The 26,395-nt window shown below is 43.7% G+C and overlaps 1 protein-coding gene and 1 long non-coding RNA gene across 2 annotated transcripts in view; one reads left to right on the top strand and one right to left on the bottom strand.

Annotated features, from left to right (window-relative positions):
• Positions 1 to 26,395, bottom strand: part of LOC148008632 (agamous-like MADS-box protein AGL11) — a 74,045-nt gene that overhangs the window by 37,552 nt on the left and 10,098 nt on the right. The window lies entirely within an intron of this gene.
• Positions 11,524 to 14,090, top strand: LOC148008633 (uncharacterized). Its single transcript, XR_015689978.1, has 3 exons — positions 11,524 to 12,350; positions 12,498 to 13,025; positions 13,109 to 14,090. It is a non-coding gene; the product is annotated as an uncharacterized LOC148008633 (long non-coding RNA).

The raw sequence follows: 26,395 nt of genomic DNA, 5'->3' as shown, positions 1-26,395 counted from the left end.
GTTTCTCCTTTGACTCTCCCACTTCTACATCTCAGCATCTTCCTCTCTATTGCACCTTTGTCTTTAGCTCAATCCTGAAGCTTCGTTGACCTCACCCATCTGTGTCATTGCAGCATCGCTCGCTCCTCCCTTTTGCAATCGTTATCCGCCCCCTTCTTCATCGTTGTCATTCAAGTCTTTCTCGTCCATCCTCCGTTACCCTCCTCTACGACTACCTCCTGATTGCCTTTTTATATTTGCCCACCACCTCAAAAATTCCACAAAAGCATCATAGCTTTTAAGATATTAATCTTCCTATTCCCTGCTTTTCTTGACACACACTTTTGACGTCATGATAAAGCAAACCTCGTCTTCCTTTTTTAATCGGCCCAACACCTGAAAGCACGTAGCTTTCCTATTATGAAAAAACTTCTGAAAAGCATCATACAATATCATCAATGATGACTCCTTGCTACGTTCTCAGTTTTGAGCGCTAATAGCCATTCTAATCGTCTTCATCTAGTAAAAACCTTTCAAACTTAAAAGTATATCATATTGCCGTCCTCCTCTTTTTTCTCCTCCATACTAACCACTTCTACCTTACCCCATATCTTGTTCTCGGTTTTCTCTTCTTTTTAGATTAATAATCCTATTCGTAGATACCATCCAAGCCTCCATGTGATGGGGTATACAATAATGCCATCTTCAACCTTGACACTACCGTGTATAAAGAAAAAGCGATTAAGGAAGTACAAAGAATCATGATTATGTAAAGTCCTTACAGGAGTAGAGAGAGACGGAGCCATTGTTTATGTTAGCTTTTGTTTTTCTTCCTATAGTGCAGTGGGTAGCTCCAATTTACATGGCTATCTCAGGCCCGTGAAAAACCTTGCCAAGAAGATAATGCCAGGATATATAAAAGATAGAAGGACAATAGTCAAATCTCCACTATCTCCACAAAGAATGCAGGTGTCTGATGTAGCAATTTTCCGCTTAAATATCCATGATATGAGTGGATAACTTTTAGCTTTCATGGACTGCTAAAAAATTGATCCAATTTTGCTTATGAAGAGACATATCATGTGCGTTGGAAACATCCACTACAAGGAAACAAAGGAATAGAGACGGCGGGTAGTGACACAGAAATAGCGGCGTCGCTATTTGCGTTGCATTTGTGACTTGCAACACTAATAGTGACTCCCCACAGAGAAAAAAAAGCGGGCCGAAACCCGAGCGCGTTTCATTTCGCGCATTCGTGAAACATTTCGAGAGGGAGAGCGACCGTTTTTCATAGAGGGTGAGAGAGGGAGAGGAAGAGAAAGAAGGCTTGCCGCCGCCGCCGCTGTTGTTCGTAAAGGAGAGGAGAAACTGCTGTCGCGAAGAGGAGCGGCCAAACCCTCCTGCAAATCTTTATGGTGAGTCCATTCTCTCTCTCTTTTACTTGTTTAGGGTTTAATTTGTGTATATTGAGAGAGGGAGAGGAAATGAGAGAGAAAGAGAGGGAGAGGGAGAGGGAGGGAGAGAAAGAGAAAGAGAGGGAGGGGGAGGGAGGGGGAGGAAATGAGAGAGAGGGAGAGGGAGGGAGAGAAAGAGAAAGAGAAAGAGAGGGAGGGGGAGGGGGAGGAAATGAGAGAGGGAGAGGGAGGGAGAGTGCATTCTCTCTCTCTTTTACATTTTTTTATACAATTTGTGTATATTGAGAGAGGGAGAGGAAATGAGAGAGAAAGAGAGGGAGAGGGAGGAAATGGGAGAGGGAGGGAGGGAGAGGGAGTAAATGGAAGAGGGAGGGGGATGAAATGAGAGAACGAGAGGGAGGGAGAGTATATTCTCTCTCTTTTTTTTTTGTATAATTTGTGTATATTGAGAGAGGGAGAGGGAGAGGGAGAGGGAGGAAATGAGAGAGGGAGAGAGAGAGAAAGAGAGGGAGGAAATGAGAGAGGGAGAGAGAGAGAAAGAGAGGGAAAGAAAGGGAGATCAGGGAGGAAATGGGAGAGGGAGAGAGAGAGGGAGGGAGAGAGAGAGAGAGAGAGAAAGAGAGGGAACCTTTTACGAAAAAGAGAAAGAGAGGGAGAGGGAGAGGGGGAGGGGGAGGAAATGGGAAAGGAAGAGGAAGGGAGAGGGAGTGAGAGAGAAAGAGAGGGGAGGGAGAGGAAATGAGAGAGGGAGAGGGAGACATTAAACATAATAGGGAGAGGGGGAGGGACAGGAAATGAGAGAAAGAGAGGGGGAAGGAGACATTAAACATAATAGGGAAATGAGAGAGAGAGAGGGAGAGAGAGAGGGAGGGAGACATTAAACATAATAGGAAAATGAGAGAGGGAGAGGGAGAGAGAAGAAATGAGAGGAGAGGAAGAGAGCAAAAGGAAATGAGAGAGGGAGAGGAGAGAGAAAAAAATGAGAGAATGAGAGGAGAGAGAAAAAGAGAGAAAATGTTAAACATAATAGGAAAAGAGAGAAAGAGAGGGTGTGGGTGAGGGTGAGGGCAAGGGAGGGAGAGGAAATGAGAGAGGGAGAAGAAGAGAGAAACAGAAATGAGAGAGAGAGAGAGAGAGGAGAGAGAAAAAGAGAGAAAAATCATTAAACCTAATGGGGAAAGAGAGAAAGAGAGGGTCAGGGTGAGGGAGGGAGAGGAAATGAAAGAGGGAGAGAAAGAGAGAAAGGGAAACGAGAGAGGGAGAGGAGATAGAAAAAGAGAAAAAAATCATTAAATCTAATAGAGAAAGAGAGAAAAAGAGGGTCAGGGTGAGGGAGGGAGAGGAAATGAGAGACAAGAGAGAAATGGAAATGAGAGAGGGAGAGGAGAGAGAAAAAGAGAGAAAAATTATTAAACCTAATAGGGAACGAGAGAAAGAGAGGGTCAGGGTGGGGGAGGAAGAGGAAATGAGAGAGGGAGAGAAAGAGAGAAAGGGAAATGAGAGAGGGAGAGGAGAGAGAGAAATTACTAAACCTAATAGGGAAAGAGATAAAGAGAGGGTTAGGGTGAGGGAGGGAGAGGAAATGAGAGAGGGAGAGGAGAGAGAAAAAAATGAGAGAGAGAGAGAGAGGTGAGAGAAAAAGAGAAAAAAATCATTAAACCTAATAGAGAAAGAAAGAGAGGGTGAGGGTGAGAGAGGGAGAGGAAATGAGAGAGGGAGAGAAAGAGAGAAAAAGAAATGAGAGATGGAGAGGAGAGAGAAAAATAAATATGAGAGAGAGGAGAGAGAAAGAGAGAGAAAATTTATTAAACCTAATAGGGAAAGAGAGGGTAAGGGTGAGGGAGGGAGAGGAAATAAGAGAGGGAGAGAAAGAGAGAAAAGTAAATAGGACCTTACAATAAGCTCATCCTAGGCTCATAGAGGTTAGGCCGATCCTCAACAAACCTAAGGGATATATGGCTAGAGAGCCCTAGCATAATTGTGCCTCCTAGCATAATGTTCTTCTTGCAAAGAGACCTCTCATATATGGGGCTTGTCCTAGCCTCCACCACGCAAATATACGACAAAGGCAATCAGCCTATCAGTATGAAAAACATTCATTTTTCATAATGTAATCCCAACAATAACTTTGGATATTCCATAAAAATCAATCTCTTCTTAAAAAGACAAATACAGAAAACTAAAACAACATCATTCATATATATGCTTTGCAAAACTAAAACAACATCATCGCAAGATCTCTTAGGAAATTCATCTTCAACTATCAATTTTAATTAATAAATATAATATAAAATCACTTGCAAGGAAGGACACTCTTTTATCATTAACCCTCTTTCTTCCTTAGAATAGTCTTAGGAACAAATTTATGCTCTAACAAGCATATATTTGAGCATAATAACTATTTTAAGGTTTATTCCATGAGTAGTAGTAGTATATCAAACCATCAAGCTAGAGATCATACTTTGGTATCTGTGGAGATCCCAATCTCATGCCCTCATAGAGATTGTAGTGTGCAATAGTGCGGAGAGAAGATGGGTGAGTTGTAAATGGTAAAGGAGAATTCTATTGATGATGGAGAGAAGATGAGGTGAATCGCCAATCCTATTCTTAGTGAGTGCAACCTACCCATAGTCGTGGTCGTGGTCGTGGTCGTGGTCGTGGTCGTCGTAGTCGTGGTTATGGTCATGGTCGTGGTCGTGGTCGTGGTCATGGTCATGGTCATGGTCATGGTCATAGTTGTAGTCGTGGTCGTCATAGTCATAGTCATGGTCGAGGAGAATAGGAGACTATGGAGACATGTTCAAAGTGTGGTGCTCACAAGTATCGACAGGACTTGCAAGGGCAAACCATCCCTCAAAAAGTTCTCAGACACTTTCCGCTTATCCCCCACATAAACCACATGTTTCATACGTTCGGCATGGCGAGCTTGACAATGCGGCATGCGCAGAATAGGTCCACAGATGGAGTTCAACGAATATCAGCGGATTCACGTGCATGGAGCCACATTGACTCTACCTTCCCAGGCTTTGCCCGAGAGCCAAGGAATCTTCGGCTCGTCTTGCAATGGATGGCGTGAACCCATTCGGTCTGCGCTCAACTTCTTACAGTGTGTGGCCTATAGTCCTTGTCAACTACAATATCCCTCCATGGCTTTCTATGAAGAAATAACATCTCATTCTTAGCTTACCCGTCCCCGGCCGCTACAAAGTCAAAAATATGGACGTGTATCTTCGTCCGATGAGCTTAAGATTTTGTGGGAGGACGGGGCCACCGTGCAAGATATGAGCAGGCGCGATGGTCAGCAGTCAGCCAATACTCGAGCCATTTTCATGTGGACGATGCATGACTTTTCGAGATTCGGAGAATGCTCAGGTGAACAGGCCTCCGTTCTCATTGGTAATATCTATATTTTATCTCGTTCAAGCTTGTATTCACTGGGTCGTGGTATTGGAATACATCTGGTTACCTCAGGTTATCATGCATGTCCATTGTGCGGGCCACAGTTAGACTCCCGAAGGTCACGAACCATGAAGAAAATGGTATATCAAGGACACGCTGCTTTCTTGCAAGAGGATCATGAACTTAGGGAAGGTTTTCTTGGATGACCTTCAACATGTATGAACGCCGTAAGCTCGTACGAGCTGAAAATGGTCCATGCGGAATCACATTCAAACGGAATGCGGCGGTTCTCAATTTTCTACGAGTTGCCATATTGGACCCACTTACATATCAACCACTTTTTTGGATCCCATGCATATTTTCAAGAATGTGGGCAGCTTGCTATGGGACCACATCATAGGAAAGAGAGACATTATAGGGGCACAAATGGATTTGAAGGAGGTAGGTAAGATGGAGGCGCTTTGGCCGCAGTCGAGTGCTGATGGTCACGTGCAGCTACCTCGCGCTCCTTGGGTTTTGTCCACTAAAGAAGAGCGCATTGTGAAGCAAGTAGTCAAGTCTATCCACACTCTGACGGGTATGATGCGTTCTCTCAGGTTTGCATTTTCTAAAGACGACCAATTATCAGGGCTAAAATCCCATGATTGGTATAAGATATGTAAGGTTTGTACTACAAATGGATTGTAATTGGCGTGCACATGTTACTATTTGGAGTATAGCCATTATTCATAATGCTTTCTCATTTATGGTAGTTTGTACTACCGATCGCGATCGCAAGATGTCTTACTCTAGAAATACGTGGAGCCATTTACAGGTTGTAGACTTTGGTGCAATGGATCTCACAGAAGGAGATTAAGATGTCCTCTATTGAATCCGCGAGGCGGGGAGCATTGGAGACAATCAGTCTCTTTGAGAAATACCTGCCCATCAGCATGCTCACGATACAAATCCACCTTCTTGTACATCTTGTAGATAAAGTGGAGATTGTTGGACATGTTTATACGCGATGGATGTTCTTCTTGGAGCGCTTCATGAAAACCCTGAAAGGCTTTGTGCGACAAGAGCTCCGCCAGAAGGTAGCATGGCTGAAGGTTGGTTGGTGTCTGAGGCGCTAGTGCATATTTCACAATGGCTACCAACGGTGGATCCAGACAACGAAATGCTATGGTCACTGAAGGACGATGATAGATTGATTAGAGATGTGGTGGTTGAAAATGGGGCAGAAAAAAAAATGGATGCCTCAATGGAGGAGAAGGTGAATCGCTTTTGTATGTTGCACCATGTCTCTATGGAGACATGGCTCGCCAAGTACCACATTGCTAGGTAAGATCGAGAGGAAGCGCGAGCTCAATTCCAACATAGTACGCATCATTGACCGATTCGATATCCCGAGGGCATGGAGAAGATGCCGCGGTTCATGTCAACGCGATGGTTGCATGGAGCTTTGACCGCAGCGTCTCGCGAAGGGATAGAGGTCTCAATGGAGGAGTGGGAATTCTCGAGGGGATGTAGTCCAAAGGTGATGATGTGTTTAGGATTTGTCGTATCTAAATTTTATATGCGACATCTAATTTGAGTGTTTTAATGTACAGTACAAAATATATAGTGCAGCGTGGTCGCGCGGACGGCATACTTGGAGATTGACATGGGACCATAGGATACTTCATACTTGGAGTATCCATTTACTCAATTCGTTGACCAATCGCTTATAAGGGTACACAATATATGCATTTTAAGCGAGATCTTTTTTTAAGGATTTATATTACTCTGCTTTGTATGATTTAAATTGATTATTCTAACATCATTTTTTGTCTGTGCAGGTGACATTTTCAAGATGAGTCGAGGGATGAGCGATGAGGAGTTACAAGATACCTTCACATGCATGTCTCCAGACCAGATTGCGAGTTTCAGAGATATGGCAGACCAGGAGCTGTCTCGGTCTCGATGCTCTGCTAGATCTACTTCAACGCAATCGGATGCTTTAGCTTCGAGCAGACGAGCTCGACGCTCCAGACTTGGGCCAGAGGGAGGGAGTGCTTCGGGGTCAGGGGGATGCTGTAGAGATACGGATACAGTGAGCCCGCGGTCGACACGGGATACAAGTGCGACTCCTCGCTTTCATGGCGGTTCCAGGGAGCGTGGCTCAGGCTCAGGTGGATGCTGTGGAGGCACGGACGCGGTGTCTCCGTCTCATCGTTTAGCTGGAGTTGTGGCACCTCCAAGATTTGTCACACTTGTGGGGATGTCTACTCCAGTTACTCCGGCTTTTGCTCAGCCCGTCAGCAACAGGTGGTACCCCTATGGATACCACTCCGAGAGATATTATCCCCGTCGGTACACCGGATGCACAGGGGTCTCCTGGATATGCCTAGGAGCATGGACGCAGATGGGAGAGGACCCATCTTAGGTAGACCCCAGGGGGATATGCATATCTAGTCGATGATAGGTTAGGAGCCATCATCATGAATGATGAGGGGAGGAGGGTGATGGCTCGTATGAGAGAGTTGTGCCAACAAGTTTTTCGCCACAACGTCTTAGATCATTGGAAGAATATATCGGAGGGGAGCAAGGACTACATAGTAGCATCCTTGCATGAGGAGTTTCCGGTTCCAGCCTCAGTAGATAGATTTTCTACGGGTTGGATGATGGATTGCATGCGTACATATATGTCACACAGACGATTCGATGCACGCAAGGCAATCAAGAGTGGGGCTGCAAAGCCCAAGTGGTTAGATGTGGACGACTGGCGCCGATTGAGGGAGGAGGTTACAGATTCTCTAGGGCGTTAGAGTCAGCAGCTCGAGGCGGCGAGGGCACGACTTGAGGCCGGAGTGGTCCATCATCTTGGGAGTGGCAGTCACAGGACATATTTGGAGGACTTTGTAAGTTTTTCTTTTGTTTTGCTTGTTTATTTTTTTGCAATATCCTTTGTACTAACAATTATATTTCTAACAATTAGCATTTTTATTTTTTTGCAGCACTCCATTACAAATCGCGATCCGACCGGCCTTGAGACTCGATATGCAGAGAGGCATGGTCTCACTTCATTGATTGACAGATTGTATAGACGCGGCGGCCCTGTAAGTCACTCATATTTCTTGTTCGTAGTTACCATGTTTAATTAGAATGCATTATTGTATGGTGGACTGATGTGTTGTTTTTTTTTTTTGCAGAGTCCATTCAATGCTCCTTTGCGGCGGGATGAGCTTTCGGAGGGCGAGGATGTGTAGCTCGCCCTTGAATCCTTGGAGCTCACACACCTTTATTTTTTGGTCGCCTGATATGTATAGACATTTTCTATATATTAGTGATATCTTGTCATGATTGTACCAATCGCTTATTATGCGATCATGTATTTATTTCATATATCAGTGTTATGATTTCAGTATATTTTGTTTTTGTTTGCAAGCGCATTGTACACAGTGCAGAAACTATTTTGTATGGCTCAGTCTCACAAATTATTTTTTTTCACTGTTACCGTCGCTATTAGCGTCGCAAATTTACTGCTCGTGTCGTTATTGGCATCGTTATTTTCGTCACAAACAATCGCTATCAGTGTCGATAAATGCGACGCTGATACCGATGCCAATATTTGCGACACAGATATCGACACCAATACCGACGCTGATAGTGATGCTGATACCGATTGTTCTATGGCGTCGCCAATAATGATGCTTTTTACGACGACAGGGGCAAATTTTGTTATTTGAATTTTTGTCATTTTTAACGTCGGTATAAGGCCTATATCTTGTAGTGATCGGAATTAAAATATTTTCATCAAGTCCTCGAGTCTTCAAAATGGGAACCTTCATGTGAACTGATTTTCCATGAATTGTGCCCTATTAAGAACATGCTTTAGAAAAGAGCTTTGTGCCCAATCACTCATGCAGTTTGCAAATTAGAGTCCATGCTATGCAATCAATAGAGCGATGCTTCCATGCAAAAAATTATGAATGGATTGAAGAAATCGTGCCTAGCCTAACTACATGTGCTTGTGCATCATGCAATTGCAAACACAAAAGATACACACGATGGAAAACAAACTCCTAATGACGTTGACTAATGTTTTTAAAATCTTGGTGGAGAACTTCCCCCTCAAATTTGCAGTGGTGGATGCGCATCGTCATATCACCATCATCATGAATCATGAGGGGAGGAGAATGATGGCTCGTATGAGAGAGTTGTGTCAACAAGTTTTTTAACACATCATCTTGGATCATCGAAAGAATATACTAGAGGGGAGTAAGGACTACATAGTAGCATCCTTGCATGAGGAGTTTCCGGTATCCATTGCAGTAGATAGGTTTTCCATAGATTGGATGATGAAGTGTATACGTACGTATATGTCACACCAATGATCGCACGCATGCAAGGGACTTAAGAGTGGGGCCTCAAAGCTTGAGTGACTAGACGCATATGAATGGCACCGACTCAGGGAGGATGCTACAGATTCTCCAAGACGTTGGAGATAGCAGCGTGAGGTAGTGAGGGCATGACCAGAGGTAGGAGTGGTCCATAATCTTGGGAGTGGGCCACACGACTTATCTTGAGGACTTTGTAAGTTTTTCTTTTGTTTTTCTCGCTTATTTTTTTGCAATATCGTTTGTACTGACAATCGTGTTTCTAACAATTGTATTTTGTTTTCTTTGCAACACTCCAATACAAACCGCAATCCTATTGGCCTTGAGACTCGATATGCAGAGAGACACGGTCTCACTATATTGATTGATAGATTGTATGCACATGGTAGCCCACTAAGTCACTTATATTTCTTATTCATAGTTACTAATTTTAATTAAAATGCATTATGTTTGATGCTCCTTTGCGGCGGGACAAGGGTGGAAAGAGCTTTCGAACGGCGAGGATCTATAGCTCGTGCTTGGATCCGTAGCGCACATCCTCTTCTTTTTTGGTTATGTGATTTATGTAAGCATTTTCTATACACTATGTTATTATCATCCTTTGTATCTTGCCATGATTCCACGAGCACTTTCATTACACGATCTTGTATTTATTTTATGTATTAGTCTTATGGATTTAAGTACACTTTGCCTTCATTTTGACGAGCATTGTACACTTTAATGTAACTCTTTTGTATGGCATGTATTTTATAGTGACATTGGCAGGATGAGTGCCTTGAATGGTTCTTCATTAGCATAGGGCATGTTCCTAAGAGCGAATTGCTTTTCGTCAGACGGAAGGTTGATGGGAATGCTTATCCTTTCTGGGCGTGAGAGTTGCAGGTGTGAATGCGAGTGAAGTCGTATGTGGTTGATGCCACAATATTCATATCTTAAGTATTAATGTCTATATGATTTGATTATTTAATGAAATTCCAATAATTACTTGATTTATTATGGCTAGTTACATTTATTCGATTAATCATTTTTAAAACATAATTTTTTGAATTTTTAACCAATGCTGTGTAGAGCAAGATGAATTGGATATATGCGACAAGTGCAATTTATTCCAATGACTTTTTCATTATATAGATGCACCACTGTTTATTCTAAGGCATGTGTATATCTTCTAAGCCGTGAGACTTTGGTGAAGTGGTTATAGATCCCACTTCTTAGGTGGGATCATGTTCAAGTTATTGTCCACGAACATTTGTGCTATGAATTTTCTGCCATCCACGACCGGAGTCATGAGACTTTGATGAAGTAGTTGTCGACCCCGAGAAGGGCTTCCAAAGAGCTCTTCTCATCTGCAATGACATTCGAGTTATTGTCCATGAATGTCTGTGCTATGAATTTACTGCCGTTGGGGAGTGGTGAGGCATTCATGGCTCCTCCTCTCACTTTGCGCTCGAGGTTCCTCAGTAGGAGATCATTGATCCGCGTGAAAAGTAGCAATGCCAGAGGGGAGCCGTACCTCACCAACCTTTGGGTGTGAAAGAGCCAACCTCATAGCTCTTAATAGATACCAATGCTGTGGCATTGGCAAATGGCGCTGGAACCATGTTACAGAAAGCAAGCCCAAACCCCAGGGCCTCTAGCACCCTGAGGATGAAAGGCCAGATCACTCTATAGTACACTTCAAATTCCATGTGGATGACCATTATTTTTGGCCTTTGCTAGCAACATAATCCATTACTAGAGCCTGTCTATTCATTACTAGAGCCAGTCTATTCATTATGATGTCACAAAGTTTTAATCCTGGATGAATCCGAACTGATATCTGCAAGTAAATCTGGTCAGGAGGAACTCGACTCTCTCTGCCGATGTCTTGGCCAGGACCTTGCATCACATTACGCATAGCTAGGGGGCACTATTGAAAGGGGTAGCCTGTGCAGCAAATGTAGTTGAGGGCATCATGCATGTTGCAAACAAGTATCCCGAAAGTGTTTGTAGAACTCCACAGAGATACCACCAGGCCCCAGGACTTGCCCTGTTTCATCTTTATAATCATGTAGGGCAGTTCATCAGTGGTGAATGGCCGACAAAGGCCTGCATCTTTCTCAGCCGTGATTTACATCTGAAGGGCCCTATCAAAGTTAGAGGAGGCAGCTCATGAGACTTCGTCAATCTTGGGGTTGGCCCAAAAGATGGCTGAGATGATCCGTAAATACTAAAAACCTTCCCTATGGCCCCATCATCCTAGTGCACAACACCATTGTCAGCCTCAATTATAGTAATGGTTCTTGCTGCTGCGCTGTCTTCTGCACCTCAAGGTAAAAGGAAGACTGCACCTCCCCCTCAGTGATCCATTGTGCTTTTAGTTGGATCCATACAGTCTCTATCTTCCATTGTGCTGCCCTTAGTCTGTGCTCGATTTCACTGGGTGCCTCACAGAGATGAGGATTGCTCCGGTCCCATGCCAAGACAGCTAAGGCTTCTATAGTTTGGGTCACAGCCGCCCCTAGCTACTGCCTTCTAGCACTAGCTGTCATTTTGCCAAATGCTAATGCCACCCCAGTCATGGCAGCCACAAAGTGCTCCCTCCTTTCCAATAATTAGTATTCGCTACTTCCCAAAAGTTTTTTATGACCTCGAGTGACCTCCCCCCACACTGCTCTATATAACTTCGTCAAAAGAAGCAGGCCCCTTCTAACTGGTGTCGGGATGCTCGGTTTGCCCGAGATGCTAATGGGCACATGATCGGACGCCTGGATATGGCGCAGTTGATTATTAATCTAGGGTGTGGGTGCCAGCCAACAGCTCCAGCTCCGAGATGCGTAGGCCCTGTGGAGAGTTGCCCGTCTCCAAGTATCTACTCCGTGTTTATTGTGCAAACTGCATTATGATTTCGTGAGGTCAATCAATCCATGAGCGGATATTAGGACTCCTGTCCTATACTTTTACTTCAACCTCAAGACCCTTGTGTTTGGAGCAACCAGTTGCCAAGTTTGCATTAATCTCTCTCTTTCTCGAGAGTCATCTCTCTCTCTCTCTCTCTCTGACCGTTAGTCACTCCTGACGTGATGGTCGCTGGTCGCTGACCTGTGTAGCTTGCTTCAGTAAGCTCTCTGGTCGCTGAATTTGTTGGTGTGAATGGATCCAAAATCCATCCAGACATGAATAGCCATGTGTCTGTTCAGATCATGCAAACATCCAGGTACAAATCGTGAATGTATCGCCCAATGATGAATGAATCAAGTCAATAATTTTGCTTCATATATAGATCATTCTCTCTTCTTGTCTATCGTACTGCTGTTCTCTTTTCTCGGTTCCTCACATGGCTCCTCTCCTTGATGCTCTACAGCCCCCAGGCTATGATTCCAACATGGTAACAGAGCAGGGCGATCCTACTGCCTGCGATGAGGATGATGCCATAATTTCCACTTTTCTCTTTTCTTTGGGAGTGATCAATTATCGGGACATGACCCCAACAATTCATGATGATGGCGACTTGTTGCTGCTGATGGTGCCGCTTTTATTGGTGCTGTTCATGCCTCTAATTCTCACGATGATCTTGATGTAGTGACTCACTTTGCGGATGGAGACACTGAGTATTCCCATGAAAAATCTTGCCACTCATGATCTTGCAAATGTTTCTGATCATGTTGTTGATGCTAATGCCACAATTACTTCCTAGCTGCTTCATTCTGCTGAAAACCGGGATCATAATCCAACGGCCCATCATGCGGAAGGACAATATACTTTTGTGGCCATGCGTGCCTCTGATCGAGATTCTCCATGCAACGTCCATGCCAATTTCCCACCTGTTGTTGCTATTGTTGTTTACCATGATGTTGGGAGGGGAGCGCTGTTCATTACTCAACAGAAAGAGGTAATGGTGAGTCATGTAATTCCTGCCATCAACACTAATATTTAAGCATGCTCCAAAATTTTCAGATGAAGTATTTCCTGCAGCATGCAAAAATTTATGGGAATCTCTCAATCAAGACGATGGCCTTTATGGTTTTCGTCATGTTGGTTCTCCAATATCAAAGCCTGCAGAAGCAGCCATTCCTGCAGCAATACGAAAGGTCTCCTCTTACTTAGGAAAAATTCAGAGGGTTCAATCCCCTCAACAAAGACAATCATTTTGGCAGGCTCAATCCCCTCTCCAAAGGCAACAACTTTAAAGGGTTCAAGCCCCTTTTCCAACGGTTCAATTGCCTCTCTAAAGACAACAAAGTCACAAAGTTCTATTCCCTTATTGCAAACGTCCTGGGCAAGTGTCACACAACCAATTTGGCATGCATTGGGACATCATCACATGGATTCAGTTGGTTCTTATGAGGTCATGATTTCAAATTTAGTTCTTTCTTTGGATTCTAATCGTGCGGATCTCAAGGCTTTTCTAAGTTTAGCGCAAAGGGAGCAGCAACAACAGAATGATCCTATTTCAACAATTATTCAATATCTTGCCATGCTTCTTATTTTCACTGATGGTGGACAAATACTCTTCATTATCGATATCATGAAAATTCTTCCCTTCAACTTGACGGAGGAAGTGGATGGAGCTCAATCAAGACAAGTCAAAGTGAAGAATTTCATTAAAAAATCTTGGAATGTCAACATCACAAGTCATGAACCACAAGTGGAAGCAAAAGTCAAGAAAAAATTTTCACTTTGTATTTTTTTCATGAATCAATTTCCATTTGAGCCTGGATAAACAATGTAAGGTCTATAAGTTGATCTATAAAGCTATAGACTTCTTTTCTTTCTAGTGCACAGTTGTCTCCTTGACAAAAAAAAAAGAGAGCACAATTTCATACCATATAGGCACTACATCATGCACTTGTAGTAGGAACACCAATGTAATAAAATACATCATCCCCTTTGATGGATTTTCAATCCAAGGGGGGGTGTTGGTGTGAATGGATCCAAAATCCATCTAGACATGAATAGCCACGTGTATGTTCAGTTCATGCAAACATCCAGTTACAAATAGTGAATGTATCGTCGAATGATGAATGAATCAAGTCAATAATTTTCCTTTGCATATAGATCATTCTCTCTTCTTGTCTATCGTACTACTGTTCTCTTTTCTCGGTTTCTCACATGGCTCCTCTCCTTGATGCTCTACAGCCCCTAGGCTATGATTCCAATAGAATTGACATGAATGTTTTGAATGCAGCCAAGTCAACGACGAACACACACAAGGCACTATGGACAATTGAGAATGCAGCAAATTGACATATGAATGCCTGAAAAGTGTTGTGACAATAATAAAGCCTATATCCAAACCCTATATCCTGAGGAGATTCATAAGACAAGGGTGTCCACCACCCCTGCTATTTGCAAAAGCCACGGATGCTCTTGGCTGGTTTCTAGAAGACCAATTGAACAAAGGGATGATACAAGGGATCAGATTGCCCAAGTATGACAAGTAGATGCTCCTGAATCTGTTTGCCAATGACACTACTAAGAATGATGAATTGTCTATTTGGACTTTCTGGAAATGTTTAAAAGTTTTCTGTCTTGCTTATAAACCACTCCAAAACAGGGATCCGGTCACTTCTAGGTGGCATTCCTTAATGGTTGAAGGATGAAGCTTGCAGGATAATCCCGGAAGGCCAAATCTTCCGCCTCCTTGGAATACCAATGGGCTTTAGGGTGACCCTCAAGCAACGATGGGAATGGATCATGGACAAGTTAGGGAAGAAACTTGAAAAGTGGAAGGGATTCCAAAAAGGCATAGCTACTAGGAAACCGGTCTTGCACCACTTTATATATCCCGTATGTGTCTACTTCTTGACCTGTGGAGACCAAGCAATGCGTGCCTGACGTAGTTTGACAGACTATGCAAAAGCTTCCTCTGCATTGGAGATATCTACTCTAATGTGTCCACCTGTTCCCTTCAGGATATGTCTTAGAAGTCCATCAGAAAGAAAATCTAGAAAGCTCCGCCTTGCACTCCCATGGAATGTTACGGGGTTTGCGATCTAGGACTTTCCGCGTCTGCCACGTAGCGGAAGTATTCTAGCCGTTCCCACTTAGGACCGACTTGAATCAAGGTTTTCCCTACTGGTCATTTCCTAAACGGCAACAAGCCTCGAGCCCCGAGCAAACTACTTTACGCAGAAACGCCAGGGTCGAAGCGGATTCACGTTGCACTTGGTTCAAGGAGAATGGGAAACGAGAGGGCTGCACGGCTTGACCTCTCTGCCATAAGGCATAGTCCCATTCCGTTCCCCTAAAACAACGTAAACCGGGATTATTGTAACCTAGAATCTATGTCAGTGCCCTTGCTGTTCATTTCCTTTGAATGATCTTCTTGCCGCCCATTATGATTGAGAAAAGTTCCTGGCCAATCGGGACCACCCATCCGTAGGACTGACCCATGGCCACATCCATCGCACTTTCCTCATTTGTTTTAATTGTCTAATTACCTACCACATTTAGTTGGACATGCATCAAGCAGCTTCCTTAATTAGCCCGTTAGGCACTGGTTCCTTCACGTAATCATAGCACTTGACATAGAAAAAGCAGTATCAATCAAGTTTCTCTGTAACAGGTTATCATATTTATCTTTGAAATACATTTATAAAGTCCAGCTCGTAAGCTTATCCAAAATCCGCCTGAAGGCTATCCAGCGATCCACATGGATTACTAATCCAAGATTTCGCCCGTAGACTAGTATGCGGGCCTCGAGATCCAATCCCGAGTCACATTGGCCTCTTGTGCAGGGCCCAGAAGGCGAGGGATTTACGCCCAGAGCCCCCCTCGCACCCAAGCGTCTTTCTGCTCCAAGTAGCGCTCAACGGAGAGACCTCACTCGGCGGGTTCGGTCCACCTTCCCGGCGTGATTAACAACCCCCTTGGTTAGGGTCAGACAGACAGTCAGGGGTAACTGAGGCTACCTCTCCCTTCAGGTCTTCAACCTCAAGCATTAGATATCTTTTCATCCTTTAATTCCTTGAGCAAACAAAGAAAAACAATGCTTTTTAAAGTGTTACAAGCACAATCATTTCCAGTGGTCGTTATTTGGTCAACTGCTAATAAAGGAGTGAATCCTTCTCTCCGAATGCGTCCAGTACTCGATCCGGGATCAATTGCGATTTGGCAAGATCCCCATGGGTTTGTTTGTTAACCCGTATGTCCTTGGGTTAGGGCCGTACCCTATTAACCCAACTTAACCAATACCTTAATTCTGTTAGCAGTAACTATGTTATTCCAAATTACTGATTGGTCTTTTGTTTCCAGGCAATTATCTAATCCCCTTATCTTGGTCACCTTTTCCAAGAAAGGTACTATATCAGGATGACTACTCGTACTCTTGCAAGATAAACTTGCGCAAGAATCTGCCAATCTCATTGCGAGGAATTGGCCATTCCCTTGTAATCAAACCACAAGATCATGCGACTCTGCAACTTGTTGCACAAGTGCCGCATCTAATCCATGGGACTATCTTACCCATCGAACGACGTCTTCTAATCACAGAATCAGTTTCTCGCAAGTATGTGCTATTGTCCCTACATTTCGTGAATGTGGATAGGTCTTTAGGGTATGAGAGTTTCAGCTTGGCAATAAGAGCGACTATGTCACGTCCTCAACGTGTTAAACCCTAGTTAGCATTTGGGATATGTTGCATCAATTTAACCACTCCTAAGCGAGTCCTTTGCGGTTTAGGTGTTTAGGGTAAACCAATTTACTTGTCTATTCTTGAAGATATTTACGATACCATTTTCGTAATCACATGATTCATTGCCTACGTATGATTAGATTTACAAACCCTAACTTTTCTAGTTAAGATCAAAGCGTAGGTTAAGTTACGGCATAATTTCCATTGATCCTTCTAAAACATGCATTCACGATTCATGTTGCTAGGCTTTTAGGGCTTATGTTAAAACGAACCATGTAGCCTTTTCCTAATTTCATTTCTGAATGAATTATTCGTATGCTGAATGAGCATTACACAACCTTTCGTAACTACTTACGTAATTGATTGAGATTTATGCCAACTGACTAGATTTTAATCTACTTCATGCAGCCCTAGAATCATTTCTATGCCTTGCAAATTCCTACTGTTGTTAGCCATCCTCTTTAATGAATCATTGCGAAGAAAGAGATGTCTAATAATGCAACATGCAATTTATCTTTCCATGCATAATCGAAGTGTACAACAATAATTTCGACTGTCATTAGTTGATCTAGATTCATTACCTTGCAATGCATAAAAACCACTTGCTAAGAATGCATAGAGATCTTATGCTCTTTTTTCATTCGTTTATTTGAAAAATACAAATGACCGATTCTTTGATTGTGAGTTATTTCCTTTAAAATAGCCAATAGTGCATCGTAATTCCATAAATTATCCATGCACAATTGCAATATTTCGTCGTAAACCAAAATTAGGAAGAAAACCTAGACTTATGGATTCGGTGAAATGTCCACATGAATGTTAGGAGATGATCCTCCTGTGGTTGCGCCTTGTGCCTTTTTAGGGGCCATCGCGAATTCGACCTTCTTGCCTTGGCCGCAGACTTATGATCTTGACCCGTCTCCTTCGCATGTGAAACTCCCTTTGAGATTCGGCTTCCTTGATCAATGCTTAGTCTTGTGGAATTGGGCTTTGGAAGACCTTATAGGCTTCCTTCTCGAAGCTTAAGAGGGAAAAGAAATTTGGGCTTTCGGAGGGTTCAAAAGGGAAGGGCCTTTTTGATTCGGTTAGAAAAATAGGCTTGTGGGAGTTGAAATGGGAAAGGGTTTAAAACCCGGCTAATATGGCTTTTGGGGATTGTAAGGGAAAGGGAACTTAGAAATTCCAGATATAATAGGCCTTCACGAAAAAGGATTCAATGGTTTTAAAAGACTTGTGTGGGAAGGGTTTTAAAAGGAAACCCGTGGTTAAAAGCCTTGTGGAAATGCTATGAAAAAGGGCTTAAAAAACCTGACTAGTATGAGCTTTATGGGGGATGCAAGGGAAAGGGTTAATTCTTGAGGATTCAACGGGAGGGAAGGGGGCTTAAATTCCAGGGGAGGCAAGGGGAAGGCTTAATTTCCCGGGGTAAAAAGAAAACCCCTTGTATAAGAATGCAAAGGGGGGAAAGGGGGCTTAAAGAGCCCCCCCTTAGAAGCTTCTAAGGCTTCTAGCTATAGCACGTGGCAGAGAGGGAAGAGGATGGAAGCTCGCTAGTGGCCATGATTCTTCAAGCAGCAACGAATGGAAACGGCACTAGCCGCGTACTCAGCCTTCAGGCGGTGGCAGCTGGCACAGCACGTACCTCTCATCTCTCTCCTTCAACCTCACGACTCCCTCCTCACGAATGGCGGCCTGTACCTCCTCACGATTGAGAATACTCTCTCTTTCTCCTCCCCCCTTAGAAGGGGTTTATATAGGACAAGGGGGGGGAGAGGGCTCCCTTCCACGTAGTGCCTTGCGTGGCTATCCCCCCCTGTGACCTCTCTCCTTCCCATTTCAGTCCTCTTGACCTCCTCCCAAAGAGCCCCTCCTTAGAAGCTTCTAAGAAGCTTCTAAGGCTTCTAGCTATAGCATGTGGCAGGGAGGGAAGAGGATGGAAGCTCGCTGGTAGCCACGATTCTTTAGGCAGCAACGAATGGAAACGGCGCTGGTGGCGTACTCAGCCTTCAGGTGGTGGCAGTTGGCGTAGCACGTACCTCTCACCTCTCTCCTTCAACCTCACGACTCCCTCCTCACGAATGGCGGCATGTATCTCCTCACAATTCAGAATACTCTCTCTTTCTCCTCCCCCCTTAGAGGGGGTTTATATAGGACAAGGGGGGGGGAGAGGGCTCCCTTCCACGTAGTGCCTTGCATGGCTATCCCCCCCTGCCACCTCTCTCCTTCCCATTTCAGTCCTCTTGACCTCCTCCCAAAAGGAGGTTCATACGAAGATATGCGGGTTTCTTTAAACCTTGTCTCGTTTGGCCAATGGAGATCAGGATACGTCGTGTACACTTTTAAAGATTGCACCGTCCGTATCTTCAATGCCGGCATCGTCATTGCATGAGACTCACGCGTGCACGTAATATTTTTCAGTAGAAATATTACATTCTCTCCCCCTTGGAGGAATCGAGTTGTCCTCATCTCGAGATAAACTAGGGATGTTGATGGTTGAGAGTGCTTTCATCCATCCAAGTGGCATCCTCCTCGGGATAATGTTTCCACTAGACGAGGTATTCTCTCAAGGTTCGGGATCTCAGTTGTCTCTCCCAAACATCTAGGATCCTGTCAGGCCGTAGCTCAAGGACTCCTTGGCTAGGCATTACAACTTGTTGGTCATCAAGTACATGGCTAGGATTAGGTACATACTTCTTCAATAGGTTGATATGGAATACATTATGAACCCTCAAGTTCTCAGGGAGTTGCAGTCTATAAGCATTAGGTCCTAGGCACTTGAGGATCTTGTATGGTCCACAATACCTTGGACTCAGCTTTTTGCAGTCTCCTAAGGATAGGGAACTCTTCTTTGGGCGTACGCGAATGAAGACCATGTCTCCTTCCTCGAAGATTCTAACTTGACGCTTCAAATCCGCGTATGCCTTCTGTCTATCCTTGGTGGCTTGGATGTCCTGTCTTATTGACTTTATTTGGTCATCCATCTCTTCCAACATCTGCCTTGAAGCTTCAACCCTCAAAGTTGGATCTCAGAAGTTTAGGGGACTTTGACAGTCATGACCATACAATGCTTGAAAAGGGGCCATCTAAATGCTTTGTTGGTAAGAAGCATTGTAGGCAAATTCAACCAAAGGCAAGTATTGAATCCACCTTTTTGTTTCACGATAGCAGTGTGCCCTTAGCATATCCTCGATGACTTGATTTACTCGCTCCGTTTGGCCATCAGTTTGGGGATGGTAAGCTGTACTAAAACAGAGTTGAGTCCCAATGGCTTCAAAGATAGCTCTCCAGAAATGTGATGTAAAGAGAGAATCACGATCACTAATGATCCTCCTAGGTAGCCCATGTAGATTGAATATCTCCTTGATAAAGGATCTTGCAATGTCTGAGGCTTTATAGTTTGTCTTTACTAGAATAAGGTGTGCAACCTTAGTAAGCATGTCAACCACAACCATGATGGAGTTCTATCCTCCCTGAATTTGGGGTAGGCCAACGAGAAAGTCCATATTGATGAATTTCCATTTCATTTGGGGAATGTCGAGTGGTTGTAACTTTCCTGGCATTTTGACATATTCAGCTTTGATACGTTGACAAGATAAACACTCAGTGACATATTTGAAAATGTCACCTTTAAGCCTCTCCCAATAGTAGCTCTTCCTAACTGCATTGAGAGTCTTGGCATAGCCAGGATGTCCTGAGAAAGGGGAATCATGAGCTTCCCACAATATCTTCTGCTTAAGTGACTGGCTTGCCGGTATACATACTCTCGTTCTATAGTAGACAAGTCCACTATTGATAGAGTATTCATGATACTTAGCCTGTAGCTTTTGGTCCTGGTCCTTGATAGAGATCTCCCTTAGCATCTTTTGATAGGATGGATCATGGCATGCTTCTTCTCTAGCTAGCTCAAGTATTGGGTTGTTTGGCATGGACACCTTTGTGGCTAGAGATCTAGCTGTTGATGGATTTTGCAAGATTAGAGAATTAAGGAATGCCTTGCGACTGAGTGCATCGGCAACTACATTCTCCTTTCTAGGTCGGTACTTGATTTCAAAGTCATACTCCTCTAGCACTTCAATTCACCGACGTTGCCTCATGTTGAGCTCGTTCTGGGTAAAGATCCATTTGAGACTTTTATTATCAGTTACTAGTGTAAACTTGTTACCCAACAGGTAGTGTCTCCAAAGCTTTAGGGCATGGATGACAGCTAACAGTTCTAGATCATGGGTAGCATAATTCTTCTCATGGCTCTTCAGTTTCCTTGAAGAGTATGCTACAGGATGACCTTCCTGCATGAGCACACATCCTAAGGCAAGTGTGCTAGCATCAGTTACTACCTTGAACTCCTTACTGAGGTCTGGAAGTTTTAGGTTATGTGCTGATATCAAACTTTGCTTCAATCTATCAAAGCTAGTTAGTTCGGCAGTTGACCATGCAATGGATGTTTGCTTCTTCAGTAAGTCCATCAGAGGTGCTGCAATCAAAGCATAGTTTTTGATGAAGACCCTATACCATCCTGTCAATCCAAGAAAACTGCGTATTTCTTTGATAGTTGTTGGTATTGGCCATTCTAGAACATCTCTGACTTTGGCCGGCAGATCCACTGAGATTCCTTCCACTGATACGATGAATCCCAGATATTTAATCTGACACTTGAAGAATGCACACTTCTTCATCTTAGCATGGATCTTATGTGCTCTCATTGTCTCAAGGACAATTCGAAGTTGGGGTTCATGATATTCTTCCTTTTGGAATAGACTAGAGTGTCGTCGAAGAAGACGAGTACGAAGTCATCAAGATATGGCCTAAAGATATCCTGCATTAACCTGTTGAAGATGGCAGGCGCATTCGTAAGCCCGAATGACATATCTAGAAACTCAAAGTGTCCATATCTTGTGTTAAAGCCCGTCTTTGGGATATCTTCTTCCTTGATTCTTATCTAATAGTAACTAGACCTGAGATCAATCTTGGAGAAGATCTTCGCACCCTGAAGACGATCAAGAAGCTCATCTATTCTAGAAATAGGGTACTTGTTCTTGCCAGCTGATTGATTTAACCCTCTGTAATCAACACACAGTCGAAGCGTTCCATATTTCTTTTTCTGGAACAGTACTGGAGCTCCCCATGGTGAACTGCTAGGATGGATGTAGCCGTGATTTAGCAGTTGCTTGAAATGTTCCTTCAGCTCAATTGCTTCTGGGATGGACATTCTATAAGGTCTCTTTGCAATTGGCGCAGCTCCTGGCACTAGCTCGATCTCACGATCCACTTTTCTTTGAGGTGGGAATTCTGTCAACTCTTTAGGAAATACGTCCGCGTATTCCTTTAGCCATGAAGGTTCTTCACTAGACTCCTACTTCTGATCTAACTTATTGAGCTTAATCAAGTAGAAAGGTAGTCTCTTTCTAACTCCCTTTATAATCCGAGATGATTTGGCCAATTGAATTTTTGGCTTCCCAACCTCACCTTGTGCTGTGACAAATTCCCCTTCAGATTTTCGAAAGGAAATTTGGCCCTTTCCACAATGGATTTGGGCGTCATTAGGTTTAAGCCAATCCATTCCGAGTAGACACTCATGGATACCTAGATTCATGACTCTGAACTGGACCGAAGTCGTCTTTCCTTCCAGAAAGAATTCCATCTTAGCAGTTTTCTTGGTACAAGTGACTTCACGACCATTTGCTAATTCCACAAGCAAGGTAGGTGCTTCTAGTGTGGCTATTCCTAATCTTCTTGCACAGGTTGGTGAGATAAAGGAATGTGTACTGCCATAATCAATCAAGGTCTTGAAACCTTTACCTTGATAGTCCGACGATGTCTGAATCACCGAGAATTGGCGATTTGGGCCTTTCTTGTGTAGAGTGGCATGTTTTGTTGCCCTTTTAAACTCTGCTTCCATGGTCAGATCTTCTTCTTCGCACATTTCCCTGTTGGCAACACAGGCGGTTTTTCCTCTGCCTCGGATAGCAGCTCCCTGGCCATGGCCATTTCCTTGGAAAGTTGCTTGGCGATGTCCTCCTCCAAGCTTGGGACATTGCCTGTTGAAATGATCGGGCTCGTTGCAATGGAAACAATGGAAGTTCCGGCCATTGCTTTGGGTAGGGACAAAGTTGTTGACATTGTTAGTCCTTGCTTTCTTTCTTTGTCCCTGATTCTGACCTTGAACTCTCTTCATTTGAGGTCTATATGCTCCTCTGTTCAAGTCATTATAAGACCAAGTTTTCTTACTTCTTGGCCTAGCCTGCACCTCCTGAATTATAGGTGCAGTTCGAATGAGTGCGTCCTGAAGATCTGATGGGCGCATAGATTCGAGACGGGTATTCATTGGTGGGTTTAAACTAGCACAAAATTTTGACACCTGTGCTGTGTCATGTCCATCTGTGGCGCATACTTAAGAAGTGAAACGAATTTAGAGTAGTGTGAGTCAAGAGTGAGTCCCAGTTGTTTCAGCTCGTAGAACTCATTTATTTTCTGTGCGTTCGATACGCAGGTGGTAAGTATCTTCCTTGCACAGATTTCTTCAATTTTTCCCAGGTAACGGACCCTTCCGCGATCCCTTGATCTCTGCACCATTGCTTCCACCAAAGCCTGGCTTCACCAGTGAGCTTCAGCTTGGCGAGCATAGCCTGGTTGGCGGGTGCAGTACCGACTGCTTCAAAGTAATCCTCCATAGACTCTATCCAAACTTCAACATCCGCTTGGACAGACCTAACTTTCCCGTCAAATTCAGGCGGTTTAATCTGCTTGAGAAGAAACTTCTTCTCTTGGATTACGGCAATACTTGATGTAGGAGGTGAACTGGGAATCTGTACCTGGGGTTGTGCCTGGATAAAGGATTCTTAACGTTATAACTCGCTAATCGTTATGATTCATATTTCATACCCAATTCAGCTATCAATCAAGAATCCTAGCCACTTAACTTTTTATCAATTCTCATGGACAAGACAGACATTGATAAAAAGAAGTCTTATTGCATTTATATGGGCATAGCCCTTTCGGAGTACAATATTTCCTGAGATGATAGAGTAACTGTTACATTTAGTTTGGGGAGAATAATGTTGTATTACATTTATCTACGGGAATTGGATAATAGTATGGTTTCGGGTCATGAATCTTCAGTAATTTGTAAGTCATCGGAAGATTAGGATATCCTTTTCTTTGAAACCCATTCTTCTCATAGTGCCCCAACACCTTGATCCTGTCGGCGGGGATTACACGGGTCACTTCCTCATATACATATGAGTACAGCTCAACCCTCCGACCTTGAATATGTAAAGTTGAGTTTACGTGAGCCTCCACAAACTAAGTACAGGTGTTTTGGTGGGCAGCCCAAAATCCTTGACCAAACGACCAAGCCAATTTGCTTCTTTTGAAGCTTTAGTGGCTGAAATATATTCAGCCTCAGTGGTAGAAGGGGCTACTATTTTTTGCAATCTAGAGCACCAAGAAACCGCCCCACCAATCAAGGTAAAGATGTACCTGCTAGTAGACTTGCAAGTATCCAAGTCACTTGCCATGTCTACATCACAATTACCCTGCCGATCTAACGTACCCTTGCCATAGCAAATACATTTTCTTTATGTGCCCTTTAAGGTACCGTAAGATAGATTTCACTACTTCCCAATGTGCTTTGCCAAGATTTAACATGAACTTGCTTACAACTCCCACTTGAACAGCTTTACGATCTTCACGTCTTCCAGCCACTTGATCCTCTTTAGGTTGGTTTGAAGGTATGCAAATCGGTGGGTAGCTATATAGTAGATTCTTGATTAACCATCCATCATCGATCCACGTACAAAGGTGATGGATTATAGATACGATCTAGGATGTTCATCATTTCAACCCTTTGTTGATAACTTGGGGAATGCATCGCGGTCATAAACATGACTCGGAACACTAAGAACCTGTTCTCCATGCTTCATAATTCTACAAGACAGCATTGAAAGTAAGGAAATGTTCGGAACAACAACATTTGCTTTACATCTTCTTATTAAGATTTCTTAAAAACAAATCCTTTGTTGGTTTGCTTTGATACCTATTGTAACGTATCCACCTGTTCCCTTCAGGACACGTCTTAGCAGTCCATCAGAAAGAAGATCTAGAAAGCTCTGCTCAGCACTCCCATGGAATGTTACGGGGTTTGCGATCTAGGACTTCCCGCGTCTGCCATGTAGCGGAAGTATTCTGGCAGTTTCCACTTAGGACCAACCTGAATCAGGGTTTCCCCTACTGGTCATTTCCTAAACGGCAACTAGCGTCGAACCCCGATCGAACTACTTTACGTAGAAACGCTAGGGCCGAAGCGGATTCACGATGCACTTGGTTCAAGGAGAATGGGAAACGAGAGGGTTGCAAGGCTTGATGTCTCTGCCATAAGGCATAGTCCCATTTCGTTCCTCTAAAACAACGTAAATCAGGATTATTGTAACCTAGACTCTATGTCAACGCCCTTGCTGTTCATTTCCTTTGAACGATCTTCTTGCTGCCCATTATGATTGAGAAAAGTTCTCGGCTAACCTGGACCACCCATTCGTAGGACGGGACTCATGGCCACATCTACCGCACTTTCCTCATTTGTTTTAGTTGTCTAATTATCTACCACATTTAGTTGGACATGCATCAAGCAGCTTCCTTAATTAGCTCGTTAGGCATTGGTTCACGTAATCATAGCACTTGACATAGAATAAGTAGTATCAAACAAGTTCCTTTGTAACAGGTTATCATATTTATCTTTGGAATACATTTATATATTCCAGCCCATAAGCTTATCCAAAATCCGCCCAAAGGCTATCCACCAATCCACAGGGATTACTAATCCAAGATTTCGCCCGTAGACTAGTATGCGGGCCTCGAGATCCAATCCTGAGTCATGTTGGCCTCTTGTGCAGGGCCCGGAAGGCGAGGGATTTACGGCCAGAGCCCCTCTAGCACCCAAGCATCCTCCCGCTCCAAGTAGCGCTCAACGGAGAGACCTCACTTGGCGAGTTCGGTCCACCTTCGTGGCGCAATTAACAACCCCCTTGGTTAGGGTCAGGCAGATAGTCGGGGGTAACTGAGGCTGCCTATCCCCTTACGCCTTCAACCTGAAGCATTAGATATCTTTTCATCCTTTAATTCCTTGAGCAAACAAAGAAAAACAATGCTTTTTAAACTGTTACAAGCACAATCATTTCCAGTGGTCGTTATTTGGCCAACTTCTAAGGAGTGAATCCTTCTCTCCGAATGCGTCCAGCACTCGATCCGGGATCAATTGCGACTTGGCAAGATCCCCATGGGTTTGTTTGTTAACCCGTATGTCCTTGGGTTAGGGCCGTACCCTATTAACCCAACTTAACCAATACCTCAATTCTGCTAGCAATAACTATGTTATTCCAAATTACTGATTGGTCTTTTGTTTCCAAGCAATTATCTAATCCCCTTATCTTGGTCACCTTTTCCAAGAAAGGTACTATATCAGGATGACTACTCGTGCTCTTGCAAGATAAACTTGCGCAAGAATCTGCCAATCTCATTTCGAGGAATTGGCCATTCCCTTGTGATCAAACCACAAGATCATGCGACTTTGCAACTTGTTGCACAAGTGCTGTATCTAATCCATGGGACTATCTTACCCGTCGAACGACATCTTC

This window comes from Lygodium microphyllum, unplaced genomic scaffold (assembly GCF_053477565.2).
Source record: "Lygodium microphyllum isolate KBCC unplaced genomic scaffold, Lygodium_microphyllum_v1.1.10 scaffold_106, whole genome shotgun sequence".
Taxonomy (NCBI): Eukaryota; Viridiplantae; Streptophyta; class Polypodiopsida; order Schizaeales; family Lygodiaceae; genus Lygodium; species Lygodium microphyllum.
The sequence above is the reverse complement of the archived record's forward strand: the minus strand, read 5'-3'. Positions and strand labels throughout refer to the sequence as shown.